This window comes from Stenella coeruleoalba (assembly GCF_951394435.1).
Source record: "Stenella coeruleoalba genome assembly, contig: scaffold_49, whole genome shotgun sequence".
In the NCBI taxonomy this organism is placed as follows: Eukaryota; Metazoa; Chordata; class Mammalia; order Artiodactyla; family Delphinidae; genus Stenella; species Stenella coeruleoalba.
Genome location: NW_027646118.1, coordinates 901,181 through 921,676, shown reverse-complemented (window position 1 = coordinate 921,676; position 20,496 = coordinate 901,181). Strand labels below are relative to the sequence as shown.

The 20,496-nt window shown below is 43.9% G+C and overlaps 1 long non-coding RNA gene across 16 annotated transcripts in view; it reads right to left on the bottom strand.

Moving 5' to 3' along the window:
- LOC307181315 overlaps positions 1-20,496 on the bottom strand; it is a 2,020,778-nt gene that overhangs the window by 1,106,567 nt on the left and 893,715 nt on the right. Inside the window, exon 5 of one of the 16 annotated variants that reach the window (XR_013826429.1) lies at positions 7,580-7,642. The exons of 13 other annotated variants lie outside the window; for them this stretch is intronic. This is a non-coding gene — a long non-coding RNA (uncharacterized lncRNA). Of the gene's footprint in view, positions 1-7,579; positions 7,643-13,873; positions 13,961-15,216; positions 15,540-20,496 lie in introns of those variants that run through there. 2 more of the 16 variants (XR_013826430.1, XR_013826431.1) reach the window with 2 other exon arrangements.

Genomic DNA, 20,496 nt, shown 5'->3' with positions numbered 1-20,496 from the left:
AACACCCCATATTAAACGCCTAAGAATGTACCTGACTAGTAAGTATCTTAAAACCTATGGATTGCTATGTCTCCAAAAGAGAATCAAGCGTGTGTACAGGGGCATAAACGCAGCAGTGATAGGATTGGAGAGGTTCGGTGAGCCAATGAAGACCCTTTGAAGTCATATTGCATGGTACCCATTCCACGGGTCTCAACTCTCCAGGTTTAAGGTATTCTTCCTTCAGCTAAAACATGCATGTGGAACCTAGAGTATGATCAACCATGTGATCGGGAGACGTGTTCAAATATGTCTCAGTTTTCCTCCCCTGGTACTCGGGTGCAACATTCCAGACGCTTTACTAACACTCTCCCGACTTGGAGAGTCAGTCCCTTTAACCTCCTGTTTGGCCCAGTTTGCAATTTCTGCGGAAGATGAACAGGAATAGCGAGAACCAATGAGAGACTACCTGGAGGTGTCTGGACGGGCAAATTTAACTCTCATTTCTCACCAGGAAGAGGAATTAACCAAAGGCTCAGCGTGCCATGCCAGAACTAGATTAGGGCCTGAAGCCATCCTGCGGTGTTGCGGCCAGGTCACAAGAAAGCGAGTTGAAGAAAGGAGCTCAGGGGCACTGTAATTCACAAACCTGCAGACTTATAAATGACAGCTATCGTCCAAAAATAGACTGAAGTAAGGCTGCCAAGAGGACTTGAAAGCGGGGCAGAATTGCAGGAAACCGATTTCAGGAGGTAGACTGGAATTGCATTGAAAGCATAGGAAAAGAGGCAGAACGTCCACAATGATGCACTTGGCCAAAAAGGGCGTATGCGTTTTTTCCTGAATATATTCAGGAAAAAACGCATACGCCCTTTTTGGCCAACCAAGCAAGCTTGCAAAGGAAATCTGCACTACAATGAAGTCTCACTTCCCCCCGGTCAAAAGGGCCATCTGAAAAAAGTGTAAAATCCAGAAAGACAAGACAGGCCATGGAGAACTGGGAGCCTTGTTATGCTGATGGGCGGGATGTAAATTGCCAACAACCACTCGGGAGAAGTGTATGGTGTTTCCTGAAACATCTAAAAAACAAAGCAACAGAACCTAGGGCACTTCCACTTATGGTCCTATAGCTTAGGGAAATTAAAATCAAAAAGACACAGCCACCCCAAAGTTTGGAACGGCTCTGTTTACAAGAACCTCGTTTACAGTACAAGTTCAACATCGCAGAAAGTGAAAAATGGATAAAGAAGTTGTGGTATTTACTTACAAAGCAATATCACTCAGCAATGAAATCTGTGTCATCAGGCCCTTAGCAGCACAATGAGTGGATTCAGGTATGATGATTCTAACTGAAATAAGTCACACAGAAAAAGAAACATCATAAGATATCACTAATACACGGAATGTAAACTTGGCTACACAGGAACTGAATTACAGAACAGAACAGTGTCTCAAATTTAGAAAAGCAACTTATGCTTGCTTAAGGGGAAAGGTGAGTTGGGGTGCTGCATAAAACCAGAGATTGAAATGAGCACAGATAAAGTTCCTTAAGCCAAATATGGAATAGACAAGAGCTACTCCTTGCTCAATGAAATGGACTCAACACCCCATATTAAATGCCTAAGAATGTACCTGACTAGTAAGTATCGGAAAACCTATGGATTGCTATGTCTCCAAAAGAGAATCAAGCATGTGTACAGGGGCATAAACGCAGCAGTGATAGGATTGGAGAGGTTCGGTGAGCAAATGAAGACCCTTTGAAGTCATATTGCATGGTACGCATTACACGGGTCTCAACTCTCCAGGTTTAAGGTATTCTTCCTTCAGCTAAAACATGCATGTGGAACCTAGAGTATGATCAACCATGTGATCGGGAGACGTGTTCAAATATGTCTCAGTTTTCCTCCCCTGGTACTCGGGTGCAACATTCCAGACGCTTTACTAACACTCTCCCGACTTGGAGAGTCAGTCCCTTTAACCTCCTGTTTGGCCCAGTTTGCAATTTCTGCGGAAGATGAACAGGAATAGCGAGAACCAATGAGAGACTAGCTGGAGGTGTCTGGACGGGCAAATTTAACTCTCATTTCTCACCAGGAAGAGGAATTAACCAAAGGCTCAGCGTGCCATGCCAGAACCAGATTAGGGCCTGAAGCCATCCTGCGGTGTTGCGGCCAGGTCACAAGAAAGCGAGTTGAAGAAAGGAGCTCAGGGGCACTGTAATTCACAAACCTGCAGACTTATAAATGACAGCTATCGTCCAAAAATAGACTGAAGTAAGGCTGCCAAGAGGACTTGAAAGCGGGGCAGAATTGCAGGAAACCGATTTCAGGAGGTAGACTGGAATTGCATTGAAAGCATAGGAAAAGAGGCAGAACGTCCTCAATGATGCACTTGGCCAAAAAGGGCGTATGCGTTTTTTCCTGAATATATTCAGGAAAAAACGCATACGCCCTTTTTGGCCAACCAAGCAAGCTTGCAAAGGAAATCTGCACTACAATGAAGTCTCACTTCCCCCCGGTCAAAAGGGCCATCTGAAAAAAGTGTAAAATCCAGAAAGACAAGACAGGCCATGGAGAACTGGGAGCCTTGTTATGCTGATGGGCGGGATGTAAATTGTCAACAACCACTCGGGAGAAGTGTATGGTGTTTCCTGAAACATCTAAAAAACAAAGCAACAGAACCTAGGGCACTTCCACTTATGGTCCTATAGCTTAGGGAAATTAAAATCAAAAAGACACAGCCTCCCCAAAGTTTGGAACGGCTCTGTTTACAAGAACCTCGTGTACAGTACAAGTTCAACATCGCAGAAAGTGAAAAATGGATAAAGAAGTTGTGGTATTTACTTACAAAGCAATATCACTCAGCAATGAAATCTGTGTCATCAGGCCCTTAGCAGCACAATGAGTGGATTCAGGTACGATGATTCTAACTGAAATAAGTCACACAGAAAAAGAAACATCATAAGATATCAGTAATACACGGAATGTAAACTTGGCTACACAGGAACTGAATTACAGAACAGAACAGTGTCTCAAATTTAGAAAAGCAACTTATGCCTGCTTAAGGGGAAAGGTGAGTTGGGGTGCTGCATAAAACCAGAGATTGAAATGAGCACAGATAAAGTTCCTTAAGCCAAATATGGAATAGACAAGAGCTACTCCTTGCTCAACGAAATGGACTCAACACCCCATATTAAACGCCTAAGAATGTACCTGACTAGTAAGTATCTTAAAACCTATGGATTGCTATGTCTCCAAAAGAGAATCAAGCGTGTGTACAGGGGCATAAACGCAGCAGTGATAGGATTGGAGAGGTTCGGTGAGCAAATGAAGACCCTTTGAAGTCATATTGCATGGTACCCATTCCACGGGTCTCAACTCTCCAGGTTTAAGGTATTCTTCCTTCAGCTAAAACATGCATGTGGAACCCAGAGTATGATCAACCATGTGAACGGGAGACGTGTTCAAATATGTCTCAGTTTTCCTCCCCTGGTACTCGGGTGCAACATTCCAGACGCTTTACTAACACTCTTCCGACTTGGAGAGTCAGTCCCTTTAACCTCCTGTTTGGCCCAGTTTGCAATTTCTGCGGAAGATGAACAGGAATAGCGAGAACCAATGAGAGACTAGCTGGAGGTGTCTGGACGGGCAAATTTAACTCTCATTTCCCACCAGGAAGAGGAATTAACCAAAGGCTCAGCGTGCCGTACCGGAACCAGATTAGGGCCTGAAGCCATCCTGCGGTGTTGCGGCCAGGTCACAAGAAAGCGAGTTGAAGAAAGGAGCTCAGGGGCACTGTAATTCACAGACCTGCAGAGTTATAAATGACAGCTATCCTCCAAAAATAGACTGAAGTAAGGCTGCCAAGAGGACTTGAAAGCGGGGCAGAATTGCAGGAAACCGATTTCAGGAGGTAGACTGGAATTGCATTGAAAGCATAGGAAAAGAGGCAGAACGTCCACAATGATGCACTTGGCCAAAAAGGGCGTATGCGTTTTTTCCTGAATATATTCAGGAAAAAACGCATACGCCCTTTTTGGCCAACCAAGCAAGCTTGCAAAGGAAATCTGCACTACAATGAAGTCTCACTTCCCCCCGGTCAAAAGGGCCATCTGAAAAAAGTGTAAAATCCAGAAAGGCAGGACAGGCCATGGACAACTGGGAGCCTTGTTATGCTGATGGGCGGGATGTAAATTGCCAACAGACACTCGGGAGAAGTGTATGGTGTTTCCTGAAACATCTAAAAAACAAAGCAACAGAGCCTAGGGCACTGCCACTTATGGTCCTATAGCTTAGGGAAATTAAAATCAAAAAGACACAGCCACCCCAAAGTTTGGAACGGCTCTGTTTACAAGAACCTCGTTTACAGTACAAGTTCAACATCGCAGAAAGTGAAAAATGGATAAAGAAGTTGTGGTATTTACTTACAAAGCAATATCACTCAGCAATGAAATCTGTGTCATCAGGCCCGTAGCAGCACAATGAGTGGATTCAGGTATGATGATTCTAACTGAAATAAGTCACACAGAAAAGAAACATCATAAGATATCAGTAATACATGGAATGTAAACTTGGCTACACAGGAACTGAATTACAGAACAGAACAGGGTCTCAAATTTAGAAAAGCAACTTATGCTTGCTTAAGGGTAAAGGTGAGTTGGGGTGCTGCATAAAACCAGAGATTGAAATGAGCACAGATAAAGTTCCTTAAGCCAAATATGGAATAGACAAGAGCTACTCCTTGCTCAACGAAATGTACTCAACACCGCATATTAAACGCCTAAGAATGTACCTGACTAGTAAGTATCGGAAAACCTATGGATTGCTATGTCTCCAAAAGAGAATCAAGCATGTGTACAGGGGCATAAACGCAGCAGTGATAGGATTGGAGAGGTTCGGTGAGCAAATGAAGACCCTTTGAAATCATATTGCATGGTACGCATTACACGGGTCTCAACTCTCCAGGTTTAAGGTATTCTTCCTTCAGCTAAAACATGCATGTGGAACCTAGAGTATGATCAACCATGTGATCGGGAGACGTGTTCAAATATGTCTCAGTTTTCCTCCCCTGGTACTCGGGTGCAACATTCCAGACGCTTTACTAACACTCTCCCGACTTGGAGAGTCAGTCCCTTTAACCTCCTGTTTGGCCCAATTTGCAATTTCTGCGGAAGATGAACAGGAATAGCGAGAACCAATGAGAGACTAGCTGGAGGTGTCTGGACGGGCAAATTTAACTCTCATTTCTCACCAGGAAGAGGAATTAACCAAAGGCTCAGCGTGCCGTGCCAGAACCAGATTAGGGCCTGAAGCCATCCTGCGGTGTTGCGGCCAGGTCACAAGAAAGCGAGTTGAAGAAAGGAGCTCAGGGGCACTGTAATTCACAAACCTGCAGACTTATAAATGACAGCTATCGTCCAAAAATAGACTGAAGTAAGGCTGCCAAGAGGACTTGAAAGCGGGGCAGAATTGCAGGAAACCGATTTCAGGAGGTAGACAGGAATTGCATTGAAAGCATAGGAAAAGAGGCAGAACGTCCACAATGATGCACTTGGCCAAAAAGGGCGTATGCGTTTTTTCCTGAATATATTCAGGAAAAAACGCATACGCCCTTTTTGGCCAACCAAGCAAGCTTGCAAAGGAAATCTGCACTACAATGAAGTCTCACTTCCCCCCGGTCAAAAGGGCCATCTGAAAAAAGTGTAAAATCCAGAAAGACAGGACAGGCCATGGAGAACTGGGAGCCTTGTTATGCTGATGGGCGGGATGTAAATTGCCAACAACCACTCGGGAGAAGTGTATGGTGTTTCCTGAAACATCTAAAAAACAAAGCAACAGAACCTAGGGCACTTCCACTTATGGTCCTATAGCTTAGGGAAATTAAAATCAAAAAGACGCAGCCACCCCAAAGTTTGGAACGGCTCTGTTTACAAGAACCTCGTTTACAGTACAAGTTCAACATCGCAGAAAGTGAAAAATGGATCAAGAAGTTGTGGTATTTACTTACAAAGCAATATCACTCAGCAATGAAATCTGTGTCATCAGGCCCTTAGCAGCACAATGAGTGGATTCAGGTACGATGATTCTAACTGAAATAAGTCACACAGAAAAAGAAACATCATAAGATATCACTAATACACGGAATGTAAACTTGGCTACACAGGAACTGAATTCCAAAACAGAACAGTGTCTCAAATTTAGAAAAGCAACTTATGCTTGCTTAAGGGTAAAGGTGAGTTGGGGTGCTGCATAAAACCAGAGATTGAAATGAGCACAGATAAAGTTCCTTAAGCCAAATATGGAATAGACAAGAGCTACTCCTTGCTCAACGAAATGGACTCAACACCCCATATTAAACGCCTAAGAATGTACCTGACTAGTAGGTATCTTAAAACCTATGGATTGCTATGTCTCCAAAAGAGAATCAAGCGTGTGTACAGGGGCATAAACGCAGCAGTGATAGGATTGGAGAGGTTCGGTGAGCAAATGAAAACCCTTTGAAGTCATATTGCATGGTACCCATTCCACGGGTCTCAACTCTCCAGGTTTAAGGTATTCTTCCTTCAGCTAAAACATGCATGTGGAACCCAAGTATGATCAACCATGTGAATGGGAGACGTGTTCAAATATGTCTCAGTTTTCCTCCCCTGGTACTCGGGTGCAACATTCCAGACGCTTTACTAACACTCTCCCCACTTGGAGAGTCAGCGCCTTTAACCTCCTGTTTGGCCCAGTTTGCAATTTCTGCGGAAGATGAACAGGAATAGCGAGAACCAATGAGAGGCTAGCTGGAGGTGTCTGGACGGGTAAATTTAACTCTCATTTCCCACCAGGAAGAGGAAATAACCAAAGGCTCAGTGTGCCGTACCGGAACCAGATTAGCGCCTGAAGACATCCTGCGGTGTTGCAGCCAGGTCACAAGAAAGCGAGTTGAAGAAAGGAGCTCAGGGGCACTGTAATTCACAAACCTGCAGAGTTATAAATGACAGCTATCGTCCAAAAATAGACTGAAGTAAGGCTGCCAAGAGGACTTGAAAGCGGGGCAGAATTGCAGGAAACCGATTTCAGGAGGTAGACTGGAATTGCATTGAAAGCATAGGAAAAGAGGCAGAACGTCCACAATGATGCACTTGGCCAAAAAGGGCGTATGCGTTTTTTCCTGAATATATTCAGGAAAAAACGCATACGCCCTTTTTGGCCAACCAAGCAAGCTTGCAAAGGAAATCTGCACTACAATGAAGTCTCACTTCCCCCCGGTCAAAAGGGCCATCTGAAAAAAGTGTAAAATCCAGAAAGGCAGGACAGGCCATGGACAACTGGGAGCCTTGTTATGCTGATGGGCGGGATGTAAATTGCCAACAGACACTCGGGAGAAGTGTATGGTGTTTCCTGAAACATCTAAAAAACAAAGCAACAGAGCCTAGGGCACTTCCACTTATGGTCCTATAGCTTAGGGAAATTAAAATCAAAAAGACACAGCCACCCCAAACTTTCGAACGGCTCTGTTTACAAGAACCTCGTTTACAGTACAAGTTCAACATCGCAGAAAGTGAAAAATGGATAAAGAAGTTGTGGTATTTACTTACAAAGCAATATCACTCAGCAATGAAATCTGTGTCATCTGGCCCGTAGCAGCACAATGAGTGGATTCAGGTATGATGATTCTAACTGAAATAAGTCACACAGAAAAGAAACATCATAAGATATCAGTAATACACGGAATGTAAACTTGGCTACACAGGAACTGAATTACAGAACAGAACAGGGTCTCAAATTTAGAAAACCAATTTATGCTTGCTTAAGGGTAAAGGTGAGTTGGGGTGCTGCATAAAACCAGAGATTGAAATGAGCACAGATAAAGTTCCTTAAGTCAAATATGGAATAGACAAGAGCTACTCCTTGCTCAAAGAAATGGACTCAACACCGCATATTAAATGCCTAAGAATGTACCTGACTAGTAAGTATCGGAAAACCTATGGATTGCTATGTCTCCAAAAGAGAATCAAGCATGTGTACAGGGGCATAAACGCAGCAGTGATAGGATTGGAGAGGTTCGGTGAGCAAATGAAGACCCTTTGAAGTCATATTGCATGGTACGCATTACACGGGTCTCAACTCTCCAGGTTTAAGGTATTCTTCCTTCAGCTAAAACATGCATGTGGAACCTAGAGTATGATCAACCATGTGATCGGGAGACGTGTTCAAATATGTCTCAGTTTTCCTCCCCTGGTACTCGGGTGCAACATTCCAGACGCTTTACTAACACTCTCCCGACTTGGAGAGTCAGTCCCTTTAACCTCCTGTTTGGCCCAGTTTGCAATTTCTGCGGAAGATGAACAGGAATAGCGAGAACCAATGAGAGACTAGCTGGAGGTGTCTGGACGGGCAAATTTAACTCTCATTTCTCACCAGGAAGAGGAATTAACCAAAGGCTCAGCGTGCCATGCCAGAACCAGATTAGGGCCTGAAGCCATCCTGCGGTGTTGCGGCCAGGTCACAAGAAAGCGAGTTGAAGAAAGGAGCTCAGGGGCACTGTAATTCACAAACCTGCAGACTTATAAATGACAGCTATCGTCCAAAAATAGACTGAAGTAAGGCTGCCAAGAGGACTTGAAAGCGGGGCAGAATTGCAGGAAACCGATTTCAGGAGGTAGACTGGAATTGCATTGAAAGCATAGGAAAAGAGGCAGAACGTCCACAATGATGCACTTGGCCAAAAAGGGCGTATGCGTTTTTTCCTGAATATATTCAGGAAAAAACGCATACGCCCTTTTTGGCCAACCAAGCAAGCTTGCAAAGGAAATCTGCACTACAATGAAGTCTCACTTCCCCCCGGTCAAAAGGGCCATCTGAAAAAAGTGTAAAATCCAGAAAGACAAGACAGGCCATGGAGAACTGGGAGCCTTGTTATGCTGATGGGCGGGATGTAAATTGCCAACAACCACTCGGGAGAAGTGTATGGTGTTTCCTGAAACATCTAAAAAACAAAGCAACAGAACCTAGGGCACTTCCACTTATGGTCCTATAGCTTAGGGAAATTAAAATCAAAAAGACACAGCCACCCCAAAGTTTGGAACGGCTCTGTTTACAAGAACCTCGTTTACAGTACAAGTTCAACATCGCAGAAAGTGAAAAATGGATCAAGAAGTTGTGGTATTTACTTACAAAGCAATATCACTCAGCAATGAAATCTGTGTCATCAGGCCCTTAGCAGCACAATGAGTGGATTCAGGTACGATGATTCTAACTGAAATAAGTCACACAGAAAAAGAAACATCATAAGATATCACTAATACACGGAATGTAAACTTGGCTACACAGGAACTGAATTCCAAAACAGAACAGTGTCTCAAATTTAGAAAAGCAACTTATGCTTGCTTAAGGGTAAAGGTGAGTTGGGGTGCTGCATAAAACCAGAGATTGAAATGAGCACAGATAAAGTTCCTTAAGCCAAATATGGAATAGACAAGAGCTACTCCTTGCTCAACGAAATGGACTCAACACCCCATATTAAACGCCTAAGAATGTACCTGACTAGTAGGTATCTTAAAACCTATGGATTGCTATGTCTCCAAAAGAGAATCAAGCGTGTGTACAGGGGCATAAACGCAGCAGTGATAGGATTGGAGAGGTTCGGTGAGCAAATGAAAACCCTTTGAAGTCATATTGCATGGTACCCATTCCACGGGTCTCAACTCTCCAGGTTTAAGGTATTCTTCCTTCAGCTAAAACATGCATGTGGAACCCAAGTATGATCAACCATGTGAATGGGAGACGTGTTCAAATATGTCTCAGTTTTCCTCCCCTGGTACTCGGGTGCAACATTCCAGACGCTTTACTAACACTCTCCCCACTTGGAGAGTCAGCGCCTTTAACCTCCTGTTTGGCCCAGTTTGCAATTTCTGCGGAAGATGAACAGGAATAGCGAGAACCAATGAGAGGCTAGCTGGAGGTGTCTGGACGGGCAAATTTAACTCTCATTTCCCACCAGGAAGAGGAAATAACCAAAGGCTCAGTGTGCCGTACCGGAACCAGATTAGCGCCTGAAGACATCCTGCGGTGTTGCAGCCAGGTCACAAGAAAGCGAGTTGAAGAAAGGAGCTCAGGGGCACTGTAATTCACAAACCTGCAGAGTTATAAATGACAGCTATCGTCCAAAAATAGACTGAAGTAAGGCTGCCAAGAGGACTTGAAAGCGGGGCAGAATTGCAGGAAACCGATTTCAGGAGGTAGACTGGAATTGCATTGAAAGCATAGGAAAAGAGGCAGAACGTCCACAATGATGCACTTGGCCAAAAAGGGCGTATGCGTTTTTTCCTGAATATATTCAGGAAAAAACGCATACGCCCTTTTTGGCCAACCAAGCAAGCTTGCAAAGGAAATCTGCACTACAATGAAGTCTCACTTCCCCCCGGTCAAAAGGGCCATCTGAAAAAAGTGTAAAATCCAGAAAGACAAGACAGGCCATGGAGAACTGGGAGCCTTGTTATGCTGATGGGCGGGATGTAAATTGCCAACAACCACTCGGGAGAAGTGTATGGTGTTTCCTGAAACATCTAAAAAACAAAGCAACAGAACCTAGGGCACTTCCACTTATGGTCCTATAGCTTAGGGAAATTAAAATCAAAAAGACACAGCCACCCCAAAGTTTGGAACGGCTCTGTTTACAAGAACCTCGTTTACAGTACAAGTTCAACATCGCAGAAAGTGAAAAATGGATAAAGAAGTTGTGGTATTTACTTACAAAGCAATATCACTCAGCAATGAAATCTGTGTCATCAGGCCCTTAGCAGCACAATGAGTGGATTCAGGTATGATGATTCTAACTGAAATAAGTCACACAGAAAAAGAAACATCATAAGATATCACTAATACACGGAATGTAAACTTGGCTACACAGGAACTGAATTACAGAACAGAACAGGGTCTCAAATTTAGAAAAGCAACTTATGCTTGCTTAAGGGGAAAGGTGAGTTGGGGTGCTGCATAAAACCAGAGATTGAAATGAGCACAGATAAAGTTCCTTAAGCCAAATATGGAATAGACAAGAGCTACTCCTTGCTCAACGAAATGGACTCAACACCCCATATTAAATGCCTAAGAATGTACCTGACTAGTAAGTATCGGAAAACCTATGGATTGCTATGTCTCCAAAAGAGAATCAAGCATGTGTACAGGGGCATAAACGCAGCAGTGATAGGATTGGAGAGGTTCGGTGAGCAAATGAAGACCCTTTGAAGTCATATTGCATGGTACCCATTACACGGGTCTCAACTCTCCAGGTTTAAGGTATTCTTCCTTCAGCTAAAACATGCATGTGGAACCTAGAGTATGATCAACCATGTGATCGGGAGACGTGTTCAAATATGTCTCAGTTTTCCTCCCCTGGTACTCGGGTGCAACATTCCAGACGCTTTACTAACACTCTCCCGACTTGGAGAGTCAGTCCCTTTAACCTCCTGTTTGGCCCAGTTTGCAATTTCTGCGGAAGATGAACAGGAATAGCGAGAACCAATGAGAGACTAGCTGGAGGTGTCTGGACGGGCAAATTTAACTCTCATTTCTCACCAGGAAGAGGAATTAACCAAAGGCTCAGCGTGCCATGCCAGAACCAGATTAGGGCCTGAAGCCATCCTGCGGTGTTGCGGCCAGGTCACAAGAAAGCGAGTTGAAGAAAGGAGCTCAGGGGCACTGTAATTCACAAACCTGCAGACTTATAAATGACAGCTATCGTCCAAAAATAGACTGAAGTAAGGCTGCCAAGAGGACTTGAAAGCGGGGCAGAATTGCAGGAAACCGATTTCAGGAGGTAGACTGGAATTGCATTGAAAGCATAGGAAAAGAGGCAGAACGTCCTCAATGATGCACTTGGCCAAAAAGGGCGTATGCGTTTTTTCCTGAATATATTCAGGAAAAAACGCATACGCCCTTTTTGGCCAACCAAGCAAGCTTGCAAAGGAAATCTGCACTACAATGAAGTCTCACTTCCCCCCGGTCAAAAGGGCCATCTGAAAAAAGTGTAAAATCCAGAAAGACAAGACAGGCCATGGAGAACTGGGAGCCTTGTTATGCTGATGGGCGGGATGTAAATTGTCAACAACCACTCGGGAGAAGTGTATGGTGTTTCCTGAAACATCTAAAAAACAAAGCAACAGAACCTAGGGCACTTCCACTTATGGTCCTATAGCTTAGGGAAATTAAAATAAAAAAGACACAGCCTCCCCAAAGTTTGGAACGGCTCTGTTTACAAGAACCTCGTGTACAGTACAAGTTCAACATCGCAGAAAGTGAAAAATGGATAAAGAAGTTGTGGTATTTACTTACAAAGCAATATCACTCAGCAATGAAATCTGTGTCATCAGGCCCTTAGCAGCACAATGAGTGGATTCAGGTACGATGATTCTAACTGAAATAAGTCACACAGAAAAAGAAACATCATAAGATATCACTAATACACGGAATGTAAACTTGGCTACACAGGAACTGAATTACAGAACAGAACAGTGTCTCAAATTTAGAAAAGCAACTTATGCCTGCTTAAGGGGAAAGGTGAGTTGGGGTGCTGCATAAAACCAGAGATTGAAATGAGCACAGATAAAGTTCCTTAAGCCAAATATGGAATAGACAAGAGCTACTCCTTGCTCAACGAAATGGACTCAACACCCCATATTAAACGCCTAAGAATGTACCTGACTAGTAAGTATCTTAAAACCTATGGATTGCTATGTCTCCAAAAGAGAATCAAGCGTGTGTACAGGGGCATAAACGCAGCAGTGATAGGATTGGAGAGGTTCGGTGAGCAAATGAAGACCCTTTGAAGTCATATTGCATGGTACCCATTCCACGGGTCTCAACTCTCCAGGTTTAAGGTATTCTTCCTTCAGCTAAAACATGCATGTGGAACCCAGAGTATGATCAACCATGTGAACGGGAGACGTGTTCAAATATGTCTCAGTTTTCCTCCCCTGGTACTCGGGTGCAAGATTCCAGACGCTTTACTAACACTCTTCCGACTTGGAGAGTCAGTCCCTTTAACCTCCTGTTTGGCCCAGTTTGCAATTTCTGCGGAAGATGAACAGGAATAGCGAGAACCAATGAGAGACTAGCTGGAGGTGTCTGGACGGGCAAATTTAACTCTCATTTCCCACCAGGAAGAGGAATTAACCAAAGGCTCAGCGTGCCGTGCCGGAACCAGATTAGGGCCTGAAGCCATCCTGCGGTGTTGCGGCCAGGTCACAAGAAAGCGAGTTGAAGAAAGGAGCTCAGGGGCACTGTAATTCACAGACCTGCGGAGTTATAAATGACAGCTATCCTCCAAAAATAGACTGAAGTAAGGCTGCCAAGAGGACTTGAAAGCGGGGCAGAATTGCAGGAAACCGATTTCAGGAGGTAGACTGGAATTGCATTGAAAGCATAGGAAAAGAGGCAGAACGTCCACAATGATGCACTTGGCCAAAAAGGGCGTATGCGTTTTTTCCTGAATATATTCAGGAAAAAACGCATACGCCCTTTTTGGCCAACCAAGCAAGCTTGCAAAGGAAATCTGCACTACAATGAAGTCTCACTTCCCCCCGGTCAAAAGGGCCATCTGAAAAAAGTGTAAAATCCAGAAAGGCAGGACAGGCCATGGACAACTGGGAGCCTTGTTATGCTGATGGGCGGGATGTAAATTGCCAACAGACACTCGGGAGAAGTGTATGGTGTTTCCTGAAACATCTAAAAAACAAAGCAACAGAGCCTAGGGCACTGCCACTTATGGTCCTATAGCTTAGGGAAATTAAAATCAAAAAGACACAGCCACCCCAAAGTTTGGAACGGCTCTGTTTACAAGAACCTCGTTTACAGTACAAGTTCAACATCGCAGAAAGTGAAAAATGGATAAAGAAGTTGTGGTATTTACTTACAAAGCAATATCACTCAGCAATGAAATCTGTGTCATCAGGCCCGTAGCAGCACAATGAGTGGATTCAGGTATGATGATTCTAACTGAAATAAGTCACACAGAAAAGAAACATCATAAGATATCAGTAATACATGGAATGTAAACTTGGCTACACAGGAACTGAATTACAGAACAGAACAGGGTCTCAAATTTAGAAAAGCAACTTATGCTTGCTTAAGGGTAAAGGTGAGTTGGGGTGCTGCATAAAACCAGAGATTGAAATGAGCACAGATAAAGTTCCTTAAGCCAAATATGGAATAGACAAGAGCTACTCCTTGCTCAATGAAATGTACTCAACACCGCATATTAAACGCCTAAGAATGTACCTGACTAGTAAGTATCGGAAAACCTATGGATTGCTATGTCTCCAAAAGAGAATCAAGCATGTGTACAGGGGCATAAACGCAGCAGTGATAGGATTGGAGAGGTTCGGTGAGCAAATGAAGACCCTTTGAAATCATATTGCATGGTACGCATTACACGGGTCTCAACTCTCCAGGTTTAAGGTATTCTTCCTTCAGCTAAAACATGCATGTGGAACCTAGAGTATGATCAACCATGTGATCGGGAGACGTGTTCAAATATGTCTCAGTTTTCCTCCCCTGGTACTCGGGTGCAACATTCCAGACGCTTTACTAACACTCTCCCGACTTGGAGAGTCAGTCCCTTTAACCTCCTGTTTGGCCCAGTTTGCAATTTCTGCGGAAGATGAACAGGAATAGCGAGAACCAATGAGAGACTAGCTGGAGGTGTCTGGACGGGCAAATTTAACTCTCATTTCTCACCAGGAAGAGGAATTAACCAAAGGCTCAGCGTGCCGTGCCAGAACCAGATTAGGGCCTGAAGCCATCCTGCGGTGTTGCGGCCAGGTCACAAGAAAGCGAGTTGAAGAAAGGAGCTCAGGGGCACTGTAATTCACAAACCTGCAGACTTATAAATGACAGCTATCGTCCAAAAATAGACTGAAGTAAGGCTGCCAAGAGGACTTGAAAGCGGGGCAGAATTGCAGGAAACCGATTTCAGGAGGTAGACAGGAATTGCATTGAAAGCATAGGAAAAGAGGCAGAACGTCCACAATGATGCACTTGGCCAAAAAGGGCGTATGCGTTTTTTCCTGAATATATTCAGGAAAAAACGCATACGCCCTTTTTGGCCAACCAAGCAAGCTTGCAAAGGAAATCTGCACTACAATGAAGTCTCACTTCCCCCCGGTCAAAAGGGCCATCTGAAAAAAGTGTAAAATCCAGAAAGACAGGACAGGCCATGGAGAACTGGGAGCCTTGTTATGCTGATGGGCGGGATGTAAATTGCCAACAACCACTCGGGAGAAGTGTATGGTGTTTCCTGAAACATCTAAAAAACAAAGCAACAGAACCTAGGGCACTTCCACTTATGGTCCTATAGCTTAGGGAAATTAAAATCAAAAAGACGCAGCCACCCCAAAGTTTGGAACGGCTCTGTTTACAAGAACCTCGTTTACAGTACAAGTTCAACATCGCAGAAAGTGAAAAATGGATCAAGAAGTTGTGGTATTTACTTACAAAGCAATATCACTCAGCAATGAAATCTGTGTCATCAGGCCCTTAGCAGCACAATGAGTGGATTCAGGTACGATGATTCTAACTGAAATAAGTCACACAGAAAAAGAAACATCATAAGATATCACTAATACACGGAATGTAAACTTGGCTACACAGGAACTGAATTCCAAAACAGAACAGTGTCTCAAATTTAGAAAAGCAACTTATGCTTGCTTAAGGGTAAAGGTGAGTTGGGGTGCTGCATAAAACCAGAGATTGAAATGAGCACAGATAAAGTTCCTTAAGCCAAATATGGAATAGACAAGAGCTACTCCTTGCTCAACGAAATGGACTCAACACCCCATATTAAACGCCTAAGAATGTACCTGACTAGTAGGTATCTTAAAACCTATGGATTGCTATGTCTCCAAAAGAGAATCCAGCGTGTGTACAGGGGCATAAACGCAGCAGTGATAGGATTGGAGAGGTTCGGTGAGCAAATGAAAACCCTTTGAAGTCATATTGCATGGTACCCATTCCACGGGTCTCAACTCTCCAGGTTTAAGGTATTCTTCCTTCAGCTAAAACATGCATGTGGAACCCAAGTATGATCAACCATGTGAATGGGAGACGTGTTCAAATATGTCTCAGTTTTCCTCCCCTGGTACTCGGGTGCAACATTCCAGACGCTTTACTAACACTCTCCCCACTTGGAGAGTCAGCGCCTTTAACCTCCTGTTTGGCCCAGTTTGCAATTTCTGCGGAAGATGAACAGGAATAGCGAGAACCAATGAGAGGCTAGCTGGAGGTGTCTGGTCGGGCAAATTTAACTCTCATTTCCCACCAGGAAGAGGAAATAACCAAAGGCTCAGCGTGCTGTGCCGGAACCAGATTAGGGCCTGAAGCCATCCTGCGGTGTTGCGGCCAGCTCACAAGAAAGCGAGTTGAAGAAAGGAGCTCAGGGGCACTGTAATTCACAAACCTGCAGAGTTATAAATGACAGCTATCGTCCAAAAATAGACTGAAGTAAGGCTGCCAAGAGGACTTGAAAGCGGGGCAGAATTGCAGGAAACCGATTTCAGGAGGTAGACTGGAATTGCATTGAAAGCATAGGAAAAGAGGCAGAACGTCCACAATGATGCACTTGGCCAAAAAGGGCATATGCGTTTTTTCCTGAATATATTCAGGAAAAAACGCATACGCCCTTTATGGCCAACCAAGCAAGCTTGCAAAGGAAATCTGCACTACAATGAAGTCTCACTTCCCCCTGGTCAAAAGGGCCATCTGAAAAAAGTGTAAAATCCAGAAAGGCAGGACAGGCCATGGAGAACTGGGAGCCTTGTTATGCTGATGGGCGGGATGTAAATTGCCAACAACCACTCGGGAGAAGTGTATGGTGTTTCCTGAAACATCTAAAAAACAAAGCAACAGAACCTCGGGCACTTCCACTTATGGTCCTATAGCTTAGGGAAATTAAAATCAAAAAGACACAGCCACCCCAAAGTTTGAAACGGCTCTGTTTACAAGAACCTCGTTTACAGTACAAGTTCAACATCGCAGAAAGTGAAAAATGGATAAAGAAGTTGTGGTATTTACCTACCAAGCAATATCACTCAGCAATGAAATCTGTGTCATCAGGCCCTTAGCAGCACAATGAGTGGATTCAGGTATGATGATTCTAACTGAAATAAGTCACACAGAAAAAGTAACATCATAAGATATCAGTAATACACGGAATGTAAAATTGACTACACAGGAACTAAATTACAGAACAGAACAGGGTCTCAAATTTAGAAAACCAACTTATGCTTGCTTAAGGGTAAAGGTGAGTTGGGGTGCTGCATAAAACCAGAGATTGAAATGAGCACAGATAAAGTTCCTTAAGTCAAATATGGAATAGACTAGAGCTACTCCTTGCTCAACGAAATGGACTCAACACCGCATATTAAACGCCTAAGAATGTACCTGACTAGTAAGTATCTTAAAACCTATGGATTGCTATGTCTCCGAAAGAGAATCAAGCATGTGTACAGGGGCATAAACGCAGCAGTGATAGGATTGGAGAGGTTCGGTGAGCAAATGAAGACCCTTTGAAGTCATATTGCATGGTACCCATTACACGGATCTTAACTCTCCAGGTTTAAGGTATTCTTCCTTCAGCTAAAACATGCATGTGGAACCTAGAGTATGATCAACCATGCGATCGGGAGACGTGTTCAAATATGTCTCAGTTTTCGTACCCTGGTACTCGGGTGCAACATTCCAGACGCTTTACTAACACTCTCCCCACTTGGAGAGTCAGTCCCTTTAACCTCCTGTTTGGCCCAGTTTGCAATTTCTGCGGAAGATGAACAGGAATAGCGAGAACCAATGAGAGACTAGCTGGAGGTGTCTGGACAGGCAAATTTAACTCTCATTTCCCACCAGGAAGAGGAATTAACCAAAGGCTCAGCGTGCCGTGCCGGAACTAGATTAGGGCCTGAAGCCATCCTGCGGTGTTGCGGCCAGCTCACAAGAAAGCGAGTTGAAGAAAGGAGCTCAGGGGCACTGTAATTCACAAACCTGCAGAGTTATAAATGACAGCTATCGACCAAAAATAGACTGAAGTAAGGCTGCCAAGAGGACTTGAAAGCGGGGCAGAATTGCAGGAAACCGATTTCAGGAGGTAGACTGGAATTGCATTGAAAGCATAGGAAAAGAGGCAGAACGTACACAATGATGCACTTGGCCAAAAAGGGCGTATGCGTTTTTTCCTGAATATATTCAGGAAAAAACGCATACGCCCTTTTTGGCCAACCAAGCAAGCTTGCAAAGGAAGTCTGCACTACAATGAAGTTTCACTTCCCCCCGGTCAAAAGGGCCATCTGAAAAAAGTGTAAAATCCAGAAAGGCAGGACAGGCCATGGAGAACTGGGAGCCTTGTTATGCTGATGGGCGGGATGTAAATTGCCAACAACCACTCGGGAGAAGTGTATGGTGTTTCCTGAAACATCTAAAAAACAAAGCAACAGAGCCTAGGGCACTTCCACTTATGGTCCTATAGCTTAGGGAAATTAAAATCAAAAAGACACAGCCACCCCAAATTTGGGACTCCTCCGTTTACAAGAACCTCGTTTACCGTACAAGTTCAATATCACAGAAAGTGAAAAATGGATAAAGAACTTGTGGTACTTACGTACAATGCAGTATCACTCAGCAATGAAATCTATGTCATCAGGCCCGTAGCAGCATAATGAGTGGATTCAGGTACGATGATTCTAACTGAAATAAGTCACACAGAAAAAGAAACATCATAAGATATCACTAATACACGGAATGTAAACTTGGCTACACAGGAACTGCATTCCAAAACAGAACAGGGTCTCAAATTTAGAAAACCAACTTATGCTTGCTTAAGGGGAAAGGTGAGTTGGGGTGCTGCATAAAACCAGAGATTGAAATGAGCACAGATAAAGTTCCTTAAGCCAAATATGGAATAGACAAGAGCTACTCCTTGCTCAACGAAATGGACTCAAAACCCCATATTAAACGCCTAAGAATGTACCTGACTAGTAAGTATCTTAAAACCTATGGATTGCTATGTCTCCGAAAGAGAATCAAGCATGTGTACAGGGGCATAAACGCAGCAGTGATAGGATTGGAGAGGTTCGGTGAGCAAATGAAGACCCTTTGAAGTCATATTGCATGGTACCCATTCCACGGGTTTCAACTACCCAGGTTTAAGGTATTCTTCCTTCAGCTAAAACATGCATGTGGAACCCAAGTATGATCAACCATGTGAACGGGAGACGTGTTCAAATATGTCTCAGTTTTCCTCCCCTGGTACTCGGGTGCAACATTCCAGACACTTTACTAACACTCTCCCCACTTGGAGAGTCAGCGCCTTTAACCTCCTGTTTGGCCCAGTTTGCAATTTCTGCGGAAGATGAACAGGAATAGCGAGAACCAATGAGAGGCTAGCTGGAGCTGTCTGGATGGGCAAATTTAACTCTCATTTCCCACCAGGAAGAGGAAATAACCAAAGGCTCAGCGTGCCGTGCCGGAACCAGATTAGGGCCTGAAGCCATCCTGCGGTGTTGCGGCCAGGTCACAAGAAAGCGAGTTGAAGAAAGGAGCTCAGGGGCACTGTAATTCACAAACCTGCAGAGTTATAAATGACAGCTATCGTCCAAAAATATACTGAAGTAAGGCTGCCAAAAGGACTTGAAAGCGGGGCAGAATTGCAGGAAACCGATTTCAGGAGGTAGACTGGAATTGCATTGAAAGCATAGGAAAAGAGGCAGAACGTCCACAATGATGCACTTGGCCAAAAAGGGCGTATGCGTTTTTTCCTGAATATATTCAGGAAACAACGCATACGCCCTTTTTGGCCAACCAAGCAAGCTTCCAAAGGAAATCTGCACTACAATGAAGTCTCACTTCCCCCCGGTCAAAAGGGCCATCTGAAAAAAGTGTAAAATCCAGAAAGGCAGGACAGGCCACGGAGAAGTGGGAGCCTTGTTATGCTGATGGGCGGGATGTAAATTGCCAACAGACACTCGGGAGAAGTGTATGGTGTTTCCTGAAACATCTAAAAAACAAAGCAACAGAGCCTAGGGCACTGCCACTTATGGTCCTATAGCTTAGGGAAATTAAAATCAAAAAGACACAGCCACCCCAAAGTTTGGGACGCCTCTGTTTACAAGAACCTCGTTTACAGTACAAGTTCAACATCGCAGAAATTGAAAAATGGATAAAGAAGTTGTGGTATTTACTTACAAAGCAATATCACTCAGCAATGAAATCTATGTCATCAGGCCCTTAGCAGAATAATGAGTGGATTCAGGTATGATGATTCTAACTGAAATAAGTCACACAGAAAAAGAAACATCATAAGATATCAGTAATACACGGAATGTAAACTTGGCTACACAGGAACTGAATTACAGAACAGAACAGGGTCTCAAATTTAGAAAACCAACTTATGCTTGCTTAAGGGGAAAGGTGAGTTGGGGTGCTGCATAAAACCAGAGATTGAAATGAGCACAGATAAAGTTACTTAAGCCAAATATGGAAT